The sequence below is a fragment of the Elephas maximus genome, chromosome 5 (genome assembly GCF_024166365.1).
Source record: "Elephas maximus indicus isolate mEleMax1 chromosome 5, mEleMax1 primary haplotype, whole genome shotgun sequence".
Classification (NCBI taxonomy): domain Eukaryota; kingdom Metazoa; phylum Chordata; class Mammalia; order Proboscidea; family Elephantidae; genus Elephas; species Elephas maximus.
The window spans coordinates 90,463,450-90,482,784 of NC_064823.1; the positions used below are offsets into that span (position 1 = coordinate 90,463,450).

General features: G+C 37.1%; 1 pseudogene; it reads right to left on the minus strand.

Annotated features, from left to right (window-relative positions):
* Window positions 1-4,092: 4,092 nt before the first annotated feature.
* On the minus strand, window positions 4,093-9,425 carry LOC126076731 (UDP-glucuronosyltransferase 2B31-like; annotated as a pseudogene).
* Between the last annotated feature and the right edge of the window lie 9,910 nt (window positions 9,426-19,335).

The window sequence follows — 19,335 nt, forward strand, 5'->3', positions numbered from 1 at the left end:
CGACAATCACCCCAAGGCTGTGGAACAGCTGTGAACCATGATGGGGTTTCCTGACCTAAGCAGCATTAGTAGAAACATCCTGAATTTTTTTTTTTTTTTTTTAGGCAAATCCGAAATAGGTGATGATCTTTCCAGACTTTTGTTCTTCTAGCACACTGGAAAATGGTATTGTAAGCATCTGTTCACTTATTTTACATTTGTTCTTCTGGGTGAAAATGACTGATAGTCCCTCTACTAAGAATCACCTGAAGGCTCTAGGAGTTGCCAGATAATGATTTAGCGTATATGTTCTTTGCTGACATCTTACATTAGGGCCCTCCTAACAACCTGCTGTACTTCTAAAGGTCCTTTGCTTCTAATTGTTTTCCTGGTTTTAGTCTCCCAATCTGCACTTCACTGCTGTATTTTTGAGTTTATTCAACATGTTTGCCATGACTTTTAGTTCACTTTATCCTGACTCCTGCAACCTGCATGTCCTCACTATAACTGATCTACTCATCTCTAAAATCTTTTCTGCCATGACCTCAGATTTTTAATTTTTTTCCAGAGTTTACCTTAGCTTTATTGATCTTGTGTCTTTGCCAGTCATTCTGAGCCACTGTCATCCATGACCTGGGATTCTAGAGTTTTATAAATAACAAATTTGCCTTTTGTAACCTCTATACACCAAATTAGAGTCAGCAGAAAAGCACCAAAATAAAACTTGAGTGCATATATGGACATAGAGTAAAACACCTGGATACTAAAAACATACAAAAAGAAAAAAAGATCAACCAGTTTAATACTAAGGATTTGCCAATTAAATTGATGAGATACATTTTCATGCACCTTGAACTGGTAAAAATTATTACCAACTGTGGGGACGGCACCAAATCATTTGTTACCGCAGGGCTGGTTTGCTGGGTGCATGAACAGAGTGGTGATGGGATTGCCCAGCAGAATGGACTGTCATGAGCCATGTGATCTAGCTACTGCTGCTACCTGCAATCCAAAATGCTAGTATTCTGACTACACATTTGGGGAACAGGGACTTGACCATGGGTGGGACTGCAGACCTAATGGACCTTCTATAAGCTGACTTTTGTCAGGACTCTATTACTAGGTTTCTACGTACCCCCACTTTCACGTATTTAATTTCAAAAGAAAACCATGCCTCTCACTCATCTGAATCTTATCCAAAGGCACTGCTCAGAGGCTCAAAAGCTTTTGGGATGTCAAGAAAAATTTGAATATTGTCTGTTGTGCTAGTTTTTGAGTTATTGTATCTCAGCTCTAAATTCAGCTCTGTGTTTTGACTCTGGAACCCCTAAATGTTTCTTTTTGCTAGCTGGTTGGATGGTAAGCTTTACCAACAGAAAGCACCAGAATGACAAATCTCTGCCAAGGTCACTCCCGCTTTATTCTTATTATTGAGTGAAGGCTGTGATTATTGTTGGATTATAAGACTAAATATGAAAGTTCTGATTAGCATATTTGCAGTACATATCTTTTAATAAATATTTAATTTTACATGGAAATTAATTCAGAAAACTCCTAATTGTATTGCCAGTCTCCAACATAGAAAGACTCTGCTTCTTGTGTTCTTTTCAAGATTAAGTTCATAATCATTGATTTTTGTCTCCATCCACTGTGATACTTGTATATGCCTGCCATTAAACGTCAGATGAGAAATAAACAAAAGTAGCACACAGATGGTAAAGGTGAAGACAGTTACCTTAATTCTGTCATTCTATGTGAAAACTTCAAGTTTTTATTTGTATTAAAAATTTTTGACTGCTGAGACATTTGAAAGTTGCTTGAAAAATCCTGAGGAAAAAACCACATGGAAAATATTACAATTTGTTCAATTTAATATATAGTGGGATTTTTATGATTTCTGCCAAATGTACCTTCATGTTTGTGGCATTTCCTAACTATGTGTGTGTGTGTGTGTGTGTATATATATATATATATGCCACTTTATGTGGAAAAAAAAACTTTCAAAATTAAAATGAATAAAAGTATTCTTTGATCATCGATGAGTAGCTATAGATTGATATATCTGACTATGTGGTCTAAGAATTGCAAAGAAAATCAGTTTGAACAATGTCATTAACAAACCTGCAGAAGTTATTTTTTAAAACAGAACTCAATAGGAATTTGGCATAGGTAGTACATGTCGAGCTTCTTCATTGTCTCAGACTAGTGTGTAGGTATAGGTTACCCTCCACTTAAAAACAAAAACAATGTTAATGTAAGAAAAAAGCATTAATGCATTACTTTTTCTCTTTTGTATTGTAATATTTTATTTTTTACTTTTTAGTGACATGATTCAAAGTTTAATAAAAGATGTAAAAGTTTAATAATGAAAATATTCATTGTTTAATTTCCAACCATTATTGTCATAATTAATTTCATTTACATTTATTACTGAAAATGTCTTTGTCGTGTAGAAATGAAAACCAATACCAAACCAGATGCTGTCCAGCAGATTCCAAATCATGGACGCCCGATGTGTACAGAGTAGAACTGTACTCCACAGGGCTTTCACAGCTGTGATCTTTCAGAAGCAGATTGCCAAGTCTCTCTTCTGAGGGACTTCTGGGTGGGTTCAAATCATCAACCTTTAAGTGAGTAGTGGAGCACTTAAAAGTTTATGCCACCCAGGAACTCCTGGGTTGTCATATAGAAGAGTTTTAGAAATATTTCCAGGTGTCAAAAATGCTAGCTATGCCTTTCCTCCATCCAGATGTTTAAACTATCTCTTATCAGGCAGAAGAAACTACAAAGGAAGGGTTTCTTTCTTCTCTGGGGTTCATTATTTCTTCATCCTAAGGTTCTGATTGCTGATATTCAAAGACTTTTTTGGAGATCTTCTTGCCCTATCAAAAGCTTTAAAATGCATGAAAAAAAAAAAAAAACCCAAAGCCTGTGCTGTCGAGTCGATTCAGACTCATCGGGTGCATAGCTTTTAAAATTGTTGCACATAACAAAATTTGGCTCTTTCTCTGCAATTTACTTCTTCTATGCAAAAAGAGAGAAGAATCAATATAAAAGATTTAAATAGCATTCTGGTTTTCCTAGCCTAAGTGGGGTAGGTATTAAAGTATGGGAATTGCTAAGTTAAGGCCAAAAATAAGAGATATTATTACAGGAGCTTTTAACATTGTAACTCAGAGGCACTGGGCTACACTTCTTGGGCCCCACCTATCATTCCTAATCAAGGGAACTACTCCTTTTATTTTGTGTCTTACTATCCAATTGCAAACACTGGTGGTGTAGTGGTGAAGAGCTACGGCTGTTAACCAAAAGTTTGGCAGTTCAAATCCACCAGGCACTCCTTAGAAACCCTATGGGGCAGTTCTACTCTGATCTATAGGGTCGTTATGGGTCAGAATTGATTTCATGGCAATAGGCTGGGATTTTTTTGTTTTTACTATCCAATTCCAAAGAGTCATTCAATAAAGGGAAAACAATGACTCAAGCATATTCAAGGGTGGTGTGGAAAATATTTTTACTCTTTCTAACCAAGGACTTCACAGTATTACATAATTTTAGGGAGGAAGCCACTTAAAACCACTCAGAACTTCTGAATGAAAGAAAAATTTCAGGAAGAAATACTTCATGTTTCATGAGGCATACATATATTTTGTATGAATGCACATCATTTATATAGAAAATGTTTCCAAAAATGCACAGTGAAAACATCAAGCTTCCTGATCTTTTCACATCAACAGGTTGTGGTTCCAGTGAGTTTCATGTTGTTTTCCGGTTATAAAAATATACACAATTCATCACTAACATAGAATTTTTTCACGATTTACCAAGTGAGAATAATACCTTCAATATAATCCACCTGATGACTGGAACTGCCTATTTCAAGAGGAATTTTGAGGAGAAATTTATTTAAAAACATGCAAGATTATTCTTAATTAGGAAAGAATTAACTAACAACAGAACAATAAACCAAGAGTAACATATCTTCAGAAATCAGAAAAAGCTCAGCTCCTGCAGAATATGGAGGAGAATCTTTCCAAAACTTGAACCATAATGGTTAAATTAAATATAACGCTCTCACTTATCATGCCTATTAGTCTTTTGCCTTAAAGAGGCCTACTCCCTCTTTTTCGTCTTTCCTGTCTTATAAAACTTCTGATAACTTAACAAGCAACGTTTTATGACAAGAAAACTAACAATTGCCACACAAGCCAGTAGAAACCCAATCACATCCAAAGAGTGGTACTGGCACCAGGTGAGGCTGAGGGCGGCTGGGCGAAGGTGTTTGGCTCCGTTGTGGCACATGACAAACTCGATCCAGAAGACGGCTCGATCCAGGGGCTTAACAGGCTGATCATGATGAATGGCTGATAACCTCATAGCGTTCTCTTTATAGCTGAAGAAAAATCAAATAGAAATCAACTTAGAGAATAAACCAGAAAAGATCAATAACTGAAATTTTCATGCCCATGGCAAAAATATGTGCCACATAAGATTGGAAGAAATGTGCATTATTTTCTTCCGAGATGATGATAGACATTTTAGTATATGGGCTAGAATTTGTTGAATGCATAGGATTATAGGATGTAAAGAAAGATAGGAGTTGGGGGAGGCCATGTATTTTTAGGATAGAGAATGGAAAGTGCTAAGCCTTAATGACAAAAAAATTAAAAGAAAAGAAAAACATCATCATCTGACTGTGCAGAGTTTGAATTATCCAGTGAGGAATTGTTAATGAATCTGGTGTACAAGGTTCAAAATAATATCATTATCCGAAAATTGAAGGCAGGTCCATGATGAGATCTAGGGACATGCCCAGGCAAGGTGGTCAAGAATTGGTATTGACTTCATATCAGTGATTGAGTGGTTAAAAGTGTGAAAGTGAATTGCCTTGGTTTGAATCCTGATTCTGAAACTTACTAGCTGTCTGCTTTGTGCAAGTTATTTATTCTCTTTGTGTCTCAGTTGTCTCTTTGCTAAAATGAACTGGATGTGGATAGTGTTTTTTAACCTGATTGTTGTGAAGAATAATGGAGTTTTTGAATACTTAGACTTGTTCATAATATATAGTAGACTCTCAGTAAATGTTTGCTATTACTCTTGTTGTTCTTGTTAGTTTTGTTATTTTAGAATCTGGAGGGTTCTCAACATTTCACTTTGAGGCATCGCAATTATATTTGTTTCATTCTTTTGAAAATGATTATGGTCAAGCAAGAAGAGTTGAAAAAAGGCAAATGGTTTATGAACTCTGAATCCCAAAGTGCTATAGTATGACACTGTCTTCCTTTCATGTACTTTGGACATGTTATCGAAAAGGAAGAGTCCCTGGAGAAGGATGTCATGTTTGGGTAGAGGGTCAGTGAAAAAGAGGAAGACCCTCACAGAGATGATTGGCACACTGGCTGCAACAATGGGCTTTCACATAGCGATGATCTTGGGGATGGTGCAGGACCGGGCAGTGTTTCCTTCTGTTGTGCACAGGATAGCTAGAAGTTGGAACATTTGTAAGTTCAGACTAAGGGACATTTTTGGATATAAGTAGCAGAAATTCTTTAGTCTGGATTATGTGTACAGAATTTTTTCGTATTCATTACAGGCACAGGATACATTTTCTGTGTTCATTCTATCAGGCAGCTATGCTATAGATACAAATATACTCAAAGGGGAGCTGTGGTGCTGCAATGGTTAAATGTATGGCTGCTACACAAAAGATCAGCAATTGGAATCCACCAGCCCATCCTTGGAAATCCCGTGGAGTGAGTTTGGTTTTTTTTATACTCAAGGGAATTTTACTGAGGTTTCCTGTAGGATTGGTATATGGTAGAAAACACTTCCTCTGATAGGCTAAACTATCCCTTTTATTCTCAAAGATGTAAAACTGTGAGGCTTCAAATGATGAATGGTTTCAATGCTGTAAACTAAGGCTGCAAGAAAGTACACATGGCGTTGGCTGCAAATATTGTTGGGAGCACCCATTTATATTCACCCATTTATAATGGTTAGGAATGGTCTGTCCCTTAGCTATAAAACAGATGAAGAGCCTAAATCCTTACGACAAACTTTAAGCATTTTGACCTGCTCATCTCTTTGCTAAAACGTATACATCCACTTTTAAAAACTTCACTGGATATCTGTTCTTTAGGACTTTGCTAGAGAATATAATTTTGATCTACTTGAAAACCAATTCTTATTTAATGAGAAGTATATTTAAAGTGTCTGATGCATATGAAATGATTAATAGTATTAGTAATAGTGCCAAAAATAGCAATAATTATAGTAGCTAATACTACTTTTGTATTACTTACTTTGTGCCAGAGGCATTTGGAGTGTTCTTCATGTATTAACTAATATTTTTCTTACAACACTCGTATAAGGTTGGTAGTCTTACCAGAACAGTGTTCATTCTATGACCATTCTAGTCTAGTTTCCCATCATCTGTGCCTGATCTCCTGAAACAATCTCCTTAGAGGTCCACCATTCTAGTCTTGCTCCTTCACAATCCAATCCAGTAACTGCATCTTGAGGGCTCTTTTGTGAAAGAAATCTGCTCATATCTCTCTCTTGCTTCGTTCTTTCCACTGGCTCCCCAATGCCCTTAATACATGTTTCAAACTCCTTCTGGATCCAACTAACTTCTCCCATATCATCTGCCTCTTTACACCTCCTCTTCCTGGTCACTAGGAGATCTTGGGGACCGCCATTACTACTATAGCTGCTTTCATTTTGTCTTTCTCTTTCCCCCCTCACCTTCTCTACCTATTCCTGCACACCCTTCAACTTAATTATCAATGACTGTGGGTTACTTTCCATGATCCCTGCTGGGTGTTCCCTTAGCACTGTGGTCTTTCCTTATTATAATACTTTTCACACTGTATGTTTACTACTTGCTTGGGTTCTATTTTTCCAACTAGAATATAAGATGTGTGTGCGTGATGTGGGGTATGGGAGGGTGCAGGGACCATGTCTGTTTAGTTTCTCTGTATATGCAACCACCAGTAATTTACCTGGAATATGGTAATCTCTGAATGAATGACTGATACGTTCTTATGTGCTGAATAATGGAGGTTTTAATTTATCACACTATTCTCAAAGTCTCACAGGTATCCCATTTATTCTATCATGGTAATGATATTCAGACACTTGGGGTGGCATGGAAATATGTGGATTTCTAATTTGCAGGTCACTTTAGCACACATCCCACATCTTTCTTACTTAGTCAAACATTCTGAATGAAGTAAGTAGAATGATTTCATTTGAAAATACTAAACCAACTGTACTAAGTTTACCTTAGGCAAGGGATTGGCAGGTTTGCAGTGGAGCCCACTAACAAAGTCAAAATGTGGCAAGAAAAGGTGTGGAAATTCAAAAGCCCAATAGTTTCAGACAAGCCATATTTCAGCTTTCCGCATTGTCTCATGTACTGTATTGGGTCTTTCTGCAAAGAAAAGAGAAAGAAAAAGTGGAGAAAACTTGAAAAAATTTTCATCCAATTGTCCAAGTAATCTTCTGAAGGGGGGAGCTTGCAATAACTGGCTAAACATTCTAAAGGTGTGAGAGGACCCTTACGTCTCTAATGTCACATCAGTACTTCCACCATCATAAACAGTTATTAAATCTAAGCCACTGTAGAATTAAATATGCATTTACATTATCTAAATTTGCAAAAGGAGCAGATCCACAAATGCAAACAACTGGAATTTGAGCTTCCCGATCAATTAAGCCTGCCATAGCCACGGAAACAACTTTCCCAGAAGTACTTGGTCTTGTTTCTACAAATTAGCAAGCCGATCACTTGATATTCAGTTTCCCAACTAAAGTTTGAGGTCTTTGTGTGTATGGTATAATTCCTTGTACCAACTATGGCATTTGGTTCAAGTGGAGAGCTGAATAACATTTCATTATTCAATAAAACTAAGTAAATACTGTAAATTTTCAAAAATTAAGGAGATAAATGTGCTCACTGTGAATTTTTTTAAACAGAGACATTGTTTACAAAAAATTCAGACTAATAACTTATATGTCAACCCCTCCACAACATCATAGTCCTGTAAGACAAGTGATTTGTAAGCACTTAGTGAAGAAATGTGGAATCATTAGAAACCTCAGGGTTCAGTAAACACAAGTTATGTAGAATTATATTATTTTGATTATGGCTATTTGGCTAGCAGGTTAATAAAGTATTGTAGATACAAATCATAATTTTTGAATCTAGCATAAAGCCAGTATATCCTTCAACTGAGAAGGAATCCTGAGAAGGTACCCTGGAAAAATATTCTAATTACTAAATAACAAAACTGAGCTACTCAAGTATTTTTCTCAATGCTATGTACATAGTTATTCTAGAAATATGTATCACTCTTCAATCAGCATGTCTGTGTTCATCCAGATATTCATGGAGCTATAAAATGACTTTTTAAAAATAGATACTACTATAAAATGGATATGTAATTAATTAAAGAAATTTCCAGTGTCTTTTTTTTTTTAATTTGGGGGTTTCTGATTCTGGGAAGTTCCCTGTCCTAGTGATTAGTCACTGGGTTCTTCTAACTGATTCTATAATAGAAGCCTCTCTATAATATTTGTGAGACAGATCATTTCATATTTTCATTTCATGTTTTACTTACATAAAAAAATTTCCTCTGGCTTTTTATTTACACAAACTCACTTTCAAACGCACAGTAAATGTTAGGACTTCATTCTACCAACTAAAAACATAGCTAACCTAGTACTTCACTGTAAAACTGATTACACTTCTTCTCATTAAATGTCTGGAACCAAAAGTCAAAATAAAGCACATATATCATATTTTTTACCCTTTCCAAGAACGTCATTTGATCTTGGAACTCTGACATAACAATAGGTACATAAGAAGGAGGGGTTAAAAGTCCTCCACTGTACTTTTCAAATTTATAGCCAATAGTGAACGGGACACTATACACAAAGGGTATTTTAAGTAGCTTGGCCAACAGCTCACCACAAAGGCCAACAGCATCTGCAAGAATGGCATCAAACCTTGATTTTTGTAGTTTCATGATAAGTTTCTTGTGAAAAACTACATCTTTACAAAGTCTTTCAATGCAGCCAGAAAATTCCCAAATGATTTCCTGTAATACTGAAAAATATGTCCAAAATGTATCTTTCAGCAGATCATACGTCCATTTCCTGATCAACTTCAAAAAACGAAACTCAAAATCATCTTTAGTAAGAGATGTAGGATAAACTTCAAATTTAATAGCAGATGGTTTGTTGGGATCAGTAAGAATGGAAGCTAAAGATGTTAGAACAGTCACCTCATGACCCCTCTGAATAAGTTCATCCAGTATTGTCTTTATATTCATTCAATGGCTATACTCTGTTTGCCACACCAGCACTTTTCCACAAATTCCAGAGCTAAAGTAACAACTCAGTTGTATCAGCAGAAGAACTGAAATCCATTTCATAGACATCTTGGTTAAATGAATCTCTTTCTTTCAAAAATCTGTTCCCTTCTGCCATTGCTCATGCTTATATCCCAGGAGAAATCAATTAAGAAGTTAAAATATAACTCTTACACATCAGAGTAAACACATTATATGAATAGTCAGAGCACGTGGATGCCAAGTGGAAAAAGCAAAGGGTAGATGACCTTGTGGTTGCCTGAGGGTACTTAATGTCCCTTTTACCATCAGTGTTGTTACACAGCTAAGAATCAATGACCTAATATTTCAGTGTCACCCGTGTTATATAATAGATTTTAGAATAGTGTTGATAACATTGGCAAGTGTGAGGCCACTTGTGATTGCAATCTCTTTGACACAAGAACTAAAGACAAAGTGCATACACATTTGCATCAGCATTTTTTTGGATATCATGATTCAAGGCTTTTTGTGTCTGGTAAAATCTTTTTTGACATATAATTCACAAAGCAAACAGTTCTTCAATTTAACGTGTACCATTCCATGGTTGTTAGTATACGCACAGAGCTGTACAACCATCACCACAATAATTTTAGAACATTTTAATCACTCCACAAAGAAATCTTGTGCCCCTTACCCACCACCCCTCAGTCTTCCCATCCTCTCTGCCCGCTTGTGTTCAGGCATGAAGGTTCCAATTTCTCCACATTCTTTTTTTTTCCTAATTCTTTTAAAAAATATTTATTTTTCCACCTCACCACCAGGGATTCTGGCAAAAATATAGACACAGAAAATCATACACACATTCACAACTTATACATGTACAATTATTGATCTTAGTTACATTCTTCACATTGTGTTATCACTCTTGCTATCACTACCCACATTAATTCACCACCATCAACTTAGATCCTCCACTTTCTTGAGAACCTTTCCATTGTTTGTCTTGACTATAGTCAACTAGGTGAGTGTGAAGCTTTATTTCCTAGTGATTTTTACTTACACATCTTTGATGACAAGTGGTATTGATCCTATTTTATGTGCTCTTTGTCCACTTGTATGCTTTCTTTGGAGAAATGTCTAGTCAGATTACTTGTCCATTTTTTCTTTGGACTATTTCTCTTTATTATTGAGTTGTAAGAATTTGTAATATATTCTTGTCGCAAGTCCCTAATCAGATTTATAATTTGCAAATATTTTCCCTCATTTTGAGGGGTGCGTTTTCACTTTCTTGATTTTACTCTTTGAGGCAATATGTTTAATTTTGATATATGGGTTGAGATAGGCAGTCCAGCTTCAGTATTTTGCAAGTGGATATTCAGTTTTTCCAATCCACCTTGTTAAAAAGAATGTTCTTTCCACCATTGAATTATTTTGGTACTCTTGTTGAAAAACAATTGACTATAAATGTATAGCTGTGTTTCTGCATTCTCAGCTCTATTTCATAGTCTGTATATCTATCTGTATGCCTGTACCATATAGTCTTGATTAATAAAGTAAGTTCTGAAATTAGAAAATGTAACTTTCAAGTTTGTGTTTTCTTTCAAGACTGCATTGGCCATTTTGGATCCCTTGAATTTCTATATGCATTCAGCATTATTGCCTGTAATCAACCTGCCTATTCTCTTTAAGGACTATATAATTTATCCCTTTCATTAGAGGTAAGTGTGTTCTCTGCTTGACACCCATTTAGGTATTGTAGGGAGCATCTTGCCATACAACTCATATATATGCATGTTGAAGTATTTTTGCAGCACAAGTTCCTACATGTAGAATTATTGGGTCAAATCAATGTCACTTTGAATGATTATTGCATATTATACTCCTTCGAACGTAGTTTTCTCAGATTCTTGTTTTACAAATCTGTGCCAAATTAGTTTATTGTCTTAATTTTCATTTCTCTAATTATGAGGGATGGAAAACCAAAAGAGAAGAACAGGCTCAGCATTTCTCAAGCTGAAAGAACTAAAGAAAAAATTCAATCTTCGAGTTGCAATATTGAAGGATTTTATGGGGAAAATATTAAATGACTCAGGAAGTATTAAAAGAAAATGGAAGGAATACACAGAGTCAGTATACCAAAAAGAGTTGGTCGACATTCAACCATCTCAGGAGGTACCATATGAGCAGGAACTAATGGTCCTGAAGGAAGAATTCTAAGCTGCAATGAAGGCTTTGGAGAAAAACAAGGCTCCAGGAATTGATGAAATATCATTTGAGATGTTTCAACAAACAGATGCGGTGCTGAAAGAACTCACTCCTCTACACTAAGAAATGTGGAATACAGCTAGCTACCTAGCCAACCGGCTAGAAGAAATCTATATTTATGCCTATTCCCAAGAAAAGTGATCCCACCAAATGTGGATATTATTGAACAATATCATTAATATCACATGCAAGTAAAATTTTACTGAAGATAATTCAAAAGTGGCTGCAACAGTATATTGACGGGGAACTAACAGAAATTCAGGCCAGATACAGAAGAGAACGTGGAACCAGGGATATCCTTGCTGATGTCAGATGGATCCTGGCTGAAAGCAGAGAATACCAGAAAGATGTTTAAGATGTTTACCTGTGTTTTATTGACTATGCAAAGGGCATTCAACTCTGTGGATCATAACAAATTATGAATAACATTGTGAAGACTGGGAATTCCAGAACACTTAATTGTGCTCATTTGGAACCTATACATAGATCAAGAGGCAGTCACTCCAGCAGAAGAAGGAGATGCTTCATGGTTTAAAGTCAGGAAAGGTGTGCATCAGGTTTGCATCCTTTCGCCAGACCTATTCAACCTGTATGCTGAGCAAATAATCCGAGAGATGGACTAAGGGAAGAACAGGGCATCAGGAAGAGTCATTAGCAATCTGTTAGACAGATGACACAACCTTGCTTGCTGAAAGTGAAGAGGACTTGAAGCACTTACTGATGAAAATCAAAGACCACAACCTTCAGTATGGATTACACCTTAACATAAAGAAAACAAAAATTTTCACAACTAGACCAATAACGAACATCAGGATAAAAGGGGAAAAGATTGAAGTAGCCAAGGATTTTGTTTTACTTGGATCCATGATCAACAGCAGTCAGAAGATCAAAAGACACCTTGCATTGGACAAATCTGCTACAAACGACCTCTTTAAAGTGTTGAAAAGCAAAGATGTCCCCTTGAAGACTAAGGTGTGCCTGACCCAAGCCATAGTGTTTTCAATTGCCTCGTATGCATGTGAAAGCTGGCCAATGAATAAAAAAGACCAAAGAAGAATTGATACCTTTGATTTGCGGTGTTGGAGAAGAAAACGGAATATACCATGGATTGCCAAAAGAACGAACAAATCTGTCTTGGAAAAAGTACAAACAGAATGCTCCTTAGAAACAAGGATGGCGAGACTCATATACTTTGGACAAGTTGTCAGGAGAGATCAGTTCCTGGAGTAGGACATCATGCTTTTTAAAGTAGAGGGTCAGTGAAAAAGAGGAAGACCTTCAAAGAGATGGGTTGACACAGTGGCTAAAACAATGGGTTTAAGCATAACAAGAATTGTGAGGATGCTGCAGGACTGGACAGTGTTTCTTTCTGTTATACTTGGAAGGGACTATGAGTTTCATTCTGTTGTATTATGAGTTGGAGGTGGCTCAAGGGCACCTAACAACAACAATTATTAGTGACTTTTGTCATTTCTTCTATGTGACTAGACATTTTTACTTCTGTGAATGAATGTAAGTTCACATCCTTCATCTCTTTACATATTAGACTCTCTTTTGTTTGTGATTTGTAGGAGTTCTTCCTTGACAACACATACCACTCCTTTTTCTGTTAAATGTTTTGTAAACTAGTTTGATGAAAAATTAATTCAGACTTATGTGCATGATTTAATAGTATTATCTCCTCTGGTGTTGTTATGGGTTGAATTGTGTCATCCCAAAACGTGAATCAATTTGGCTAGGCCATTATTCCTGGTATTGTCTGATTGTCCACCATTTTGTCATCTGCTGTGATTTTCTTATATGTTGTAAATCCTTCATCTATGATGTTAACGAGGCAGGATTAGAGAGAAGTATGTTAATGAGGCAGGACTCAATCTACAAGATTAGGTTGTGTCTTAAATCAATCTCTTTGAGATATAAAACAGAGAATGGAGCAGAAAGACAGAGGGACCTCGTAACACCGAGAGAGCAGTGCCGTAAGCAATGCACGTCCTCTGGACCCGAGGTTCCTGAGATGAGAAGCCCTAGACCGGAGGAAGATTGATTTCAAGGACCCTCTCCCAGAACCAACAGAGAAAGAAAGCCTCCCCCTAGAGCTGGCACCCTGAATTCTACACTCTTAAACTTTGAGAGAATCAATTTCTCTTTGGTAAAGCCATCCACTTGTGGTATTTCTATCATAGAAGCACTAAAAAAAAAAAACTTAAATAGGCACCATATTCTATTTTTCATTAAAAAGTGCCAATTATCTACATTAGTTGTATACAAAATTCTGTTGTACGCTTTTCCCATCATTTCCCAGCATCAAAATTTAATTTAATTTTGTTATTAAGTCCATCTCTTAGGCTGAAGAATGTTTGTTGCAAGACTTGGATTAAGGTCTTCTTGACCAGTAAAAACACTTTGATCCTAAAGTGCTTTCCTGATGTGTAGACTTCAGGGGACCCTTGTGGTTTGATTTACAAATTTTCTATAAAATTTATTTCATATATGTGTTCTTTATGTTGTTACAGATTAAGATCAGCCACTGTTTTCCTGAGTTTAAAAGAAAAGGATGATTATATTATTTTTACCTATGCCAAAGGATTTAATGTATTTCTATTAGGAGTGTGGGAAGGAGGGAACGACAATTTTTTGTGGAAAGAGAGAGAGCATGGTTATTTAGAAAAATAATCATAACTTCAATCTGTGTTCAACAAACATAATGAATAATGAATTTCTCAACATATCTGTTAGGTATCTAAGTGATGCTGTGTCTTCTTTTGAAGGATGCGATCTCCCTAGAGTACAGGTTCTATATTATCATAAACTAAATTGAGATAGTGCACGCACTATCAAAGGCTGAAAAAATGAGAGTGAAAGTAAACAGTAGAATCTTTTTAAAGGCTAATGAAGAAAAGAGAATTAGCTAATGGATCCAAAGAATTTCTCAAGTAGCTCAACATTATAGTAGAAAGCAAGTAGTTATTATTATATTTCTTTGTTATTGTTAGTTGCAATTCATGGTTATCCCATGTATGCAGAGTAGAACTACTATATTGAGTTTTCAAGGTTGTGACATTTCTGAAGCAGATCACCAGGCCTGTCTTTCAACACAACTCTGGGTGGGTTTGAACCATCAACCTTGTAGCTAATAGCGGAGTGCTTAACAGTTTGTGACACCTAATTCCACATAAATTCTACCTGGCAATGACACTGGCTGGAAGAAGGCCAATGTCTTGCTATGTCATGTAAGAAAAAAGTGATACTGAAGCTGATTGCACAATATAAGTTTTGTGAGTTGAATAGTTTCCCTGCAAAATATTATTTCCAGTTGTGCTGATTTTTTTCTTTTTTAACAACAACAACAAAATAAGGGGGTAAGTCAAACAGTTTTGCTACGACTGTAAAGACACAATAAATAAATGGTAACTCTGGTAAAGGGTAAGACAGTACACCGTACTGGCGAAGCCTGCACAACTTGTACACGGCAAGGTCATGGAAACGCCATAGACACATCCAAGCTCCCTAACAGACCAAATTATTGGACTGAGGGCTGTGGGGACCACAGTCTTAGGGAACATCTAGCTTAATTAGCATAACATAGTTTATAAAGAAAATGTTCTACATTCTACTTTGGTGAGTAGAGTCTGGGGTCTTAAAAGCTTGTGAGCAGCCATCTAAGATACTCCACTGGTCTCACCCCATTGGGAGGAAGGGAGAATGAAGAAAACTAAAGACACAAGGGAAAGATTAGTCCAAAGGACTAATGGACCACAACTACCACAGCCTCCACCAGACTCAGTTCAGTACAACTAGATGATGCCCACTACCACCACTGACTGCTCTGACAGGGATCACCATAGAGGGTCCCAGACAGAGCTGGAGAAAAATGTAGAACAAAATTCTAACAAAAAAAGACCAGACTTACTGGCCTAACAGAGACTGGAGAAACCTACAGAGTATAGTCCCTGGACACCCTTTTAGCTCAGTAACACAGTCACTCCTGAGGTTCACCCTTCAGCCAAAGGTTAGAGAGGGCCATTAAAAAAATGAGACTAAAGGAGAACACCACCCAGGGGCAGGAACTGGAAGGCAGAATGGGGCAGGAAACCTGGTAAAAGAGAAACCAAGGAGGAGAATGGAAAGTGTCGATATGTTGCGGAATTGGAAACCAATGTCACAAAACAATATGTGTACTGTTTAATGAGTAGCTAGTTCATTCTCTAAAACTTCATCTAAAGTACAATAATAAATGTATATTTTTTGGGTAAAATAAGAAATAATTAACAAAAAAGTTTTGCTACTTGAGTTCCAGTTCATACATGCATGAGTTTATCCCAAGGAAAACATATTTAAACAGGTCTCTGCCATCAGTGGGCAGCTGGAAACAAGTTATCTCAGCAACACATTTGTCTTAGTCTTGTTAAAGAATGCCTTAAAAAAAAAAAAAAAGGGTGCTTCTTGTGTCATGAAAAAAAAATGACTTTGAGGCCAGGGTTAATATCAAATTTTTAACAAAACTCAAGTGGACATCTTCCTAAATAATTGAAGCTTTGCAATGATTTTATGGGAATGCTGCCCCACATAAAACAATAGTTTTTAGATGGATCGAGCACTTTAAAGAAGGTCAGGAAGACCTCAAAGATGAGCCGAGAGAGGGAAAACCGCTCAGAAGATTATGACAACTGTTTTGTGAGATTCCCAAGGGATAATCTTGGTAAATTTTCTTAAAGGATACAGGGTGGTCACAGGGGCTTATTATGAAGAAGTTTTAAGAAAAATGATAAGTGTTTTGGCGAGAAAAAGGCCAGAAAACTTGCTCTGAGATATTTTTTCCATCAAGACAATGTACCTGCTCATTCTTCAAGGGTAGCAAGGGCTGTCTCTCTTGGTTATCTAGTACTGCTATAACAGAAATACCACAAGGGGATGACTTCAACAAACAAGTTTATTCTCTCACAGTCTAGTGGTCTAGAAGTCCAAATTCAGCACGTCAGCTCTAAGGGAAGTATTTGTCTGTTGGCTCTGGAGAAGGGTCCTTGTTATCAATCTTCTTTTGGACTAGGGTTTTCTCGGTACAGGAGCCCTGGGTCCAAAGGACGTGCTTTTCTCCTGGCTCTTGTTTCTTGGTGGTATGAGGTCCACTGTCTCTCTGCTTGTTTCTCTGTTTTATATCTCAAAGAGATTAATTTAAGACACAACCTAATCTTGTCAATTGTGTCCTGCCTCATTAACATAACTGTCTCTAATCCTGCCTCATTAACATCATAGATATAGGATTAACAACACATAGGAAAATCACAATAAGTGACAAAATGATGGACAATTTGACAAGACTGGGAATTGTGGTCTAGCCAATTTGGCATATATTTTGAGGGGACACAATTTAATCCATGACACTGTCCTACGAGGATTTCCTTTGGGAAAACTTACCCCATCCACACCCTACAGCCCTGATCTTGCCTCTTCAGTCTTCTTTGTCTTACAAAAACTGAAAAAAAACATCTAAAACGAATACTGTTTAAGTTCCTTGAGGATGCCAAAACTGCCATTTTGATATGGTATAAATCGAAGGGCACAGAATTCTCTGGAGAAGGATTGGAGAGATGGAAACCTCACCCTCAGAAGTATATAAACCTAGGCAGAGGATATGTCAAGAAACAATAGATTCACATTTTGACATTTGTGTTTAATAAAAGTTTACATGACTTTATAGCAATACTTTTCGACTTATAATCACATATAAACCACATTTATCTAAATCAATAATTTTAAAACAAGGGTACCAATATGACTACATACCCAAACCAACCCAGTGCCATCGAGTCATAGACACAGAAAAAAAAAATCTATAATAAAAAACATCAAAATTATAATTTCCTCCCTCTGGAAATAATTGAAAAATTAAGCTACCACATTTAATTTATGTATTTTTAAAATTGTTTTGTTATTTGTTCAGAGGGTATTACTTTTTTCATAATTTATTTTGTTATTGTTCTTAAGAATATACACAGCACTACACCATTTCAACAGTTTCTACATGTACAATTCTGTGACACTGATTCTTGTGATGTGCAATCATCCTCACTCTCCTTTTCCAAATTGTTCTTCTACATTGACATAAACCTCTACCCACTGCCATCGAGCCCATTCCCTCTCATAGCTACCCTACAGGACATGGTACAACCAACACATAGTTTCCAAGGCTGTAATCTTTACAGACCAAAAAATAACATCATAATAAATTGAGAAAAGATTGAAGTTATCAAGGATTTTGTCCTAGGTTGGGCCCTCTAGAGAAACAAAACCAGTAAAGCATATATAGAGAGAGATTTATAACAAGGAAACAGCTTATGCAGTTATAGAGGTTGCAATGTCCAAAGATCTTGGATCGGCATAGAGACCTTTCCCAATTCACAGAGCCACAGAAGCTGGCGAACCCAAGATGAGCAGGTCAGACAGCAGGGCTCCCACCCACAGTCTATGAAGGTCAAGAATCCCCAAGGTCGGCAGGCTAGACTGCAAGGTTTCTCCTGATTCCCGTAGCTGAAAGGCTGGTGAAGCCAAGATGGGCAGGTCAGGAAGCAAGACTCTAGCTCACAGTGAGTGAAGATCAGTGAATCCCAAGATGGACAGGTAAGCTGCTAGCTCAGGTCCCAAGAATCAGATTCAGGCAAGAGACAGCTGCTGGATCCAGAACATGTAAACCACCTTGGCAGGGTAAGCAGGAAGGAAGTAGGTGGCAGAAGATGGAGAGATGAAGGCTGAGGGGACAGTGAGGAGCCACAGGCCCCACCAACACAGGTACCACTCAGCAGATTCCTTCATGGAGGTGATCACATATCAAATTTCAACAGGGAAGTGATCACAACATTATACAACTGCCAAAACACTGAGAATCATGGCCCAACCAAGTTGACGCACAATCTTAACCATCACAGATTTCATTTTACTTGGATCCACAATCAATATCCATGGAAAGCAGCAGTCAAGAAACCACAAAACATATTACATTGGGCAAATCTGCTGCAAGAGATGTCACTTTGAGGATTAAGGTGCTCCTGGCTCAAGCTGTGATATGTTTAACTGCCTCATATGCACACAAAAGCTGAAAATGTATAAGGAAGACCAAAGAAAAATTGGTGCCTTTGAATTATGGTGTAAGAGAAGGATATTAAATATAACATGGACTGCCAAAAGAGTGAGCAAATCTGTCTTGGTAGGAGTACGGTCAGAATGGTCCTTGTAAGTGGGGATGGGTAGACCTCATCTCATGTACTTTGGACATGTTATCATGAGGGATCAGTCCCTGGACAAAGACATCATGAAAGGTACAGTAGATGGTCAGGGAAAAAGAGGAAGACCCTGAACAAGGTGGATTGACACGGTGGCTGCAACAATGGGCTCAAGAAAAACAATCTTTGTGAGGATGGCACAGAATGAGACAATATTTCATTCTGTCATACATAGGGTTGCTATGAGTAGGAACGAACTCGATGGCACCAAACAACAAAAATAATCTTTGTGGGAGCACACTGCCACACCTTCCTCCCACAGAGCAGCTGGAGAGTTCAAACCACCAACCTTTCGGTTAGCAGCCAAGCACTTAACCAAAAATCAAACCCATTGCCATCAAGTCTAATCCAGCTTAGAGCAACACAGGGCTCCTTAATATAAACTCTCTGACCCCTAATTTTCATGTCTAATCTTTCAAGTTGCTGTTGTCTGTTTGGTCCCATATAAATAAATCTTAAAAGAGCATAATGCTCAAGGC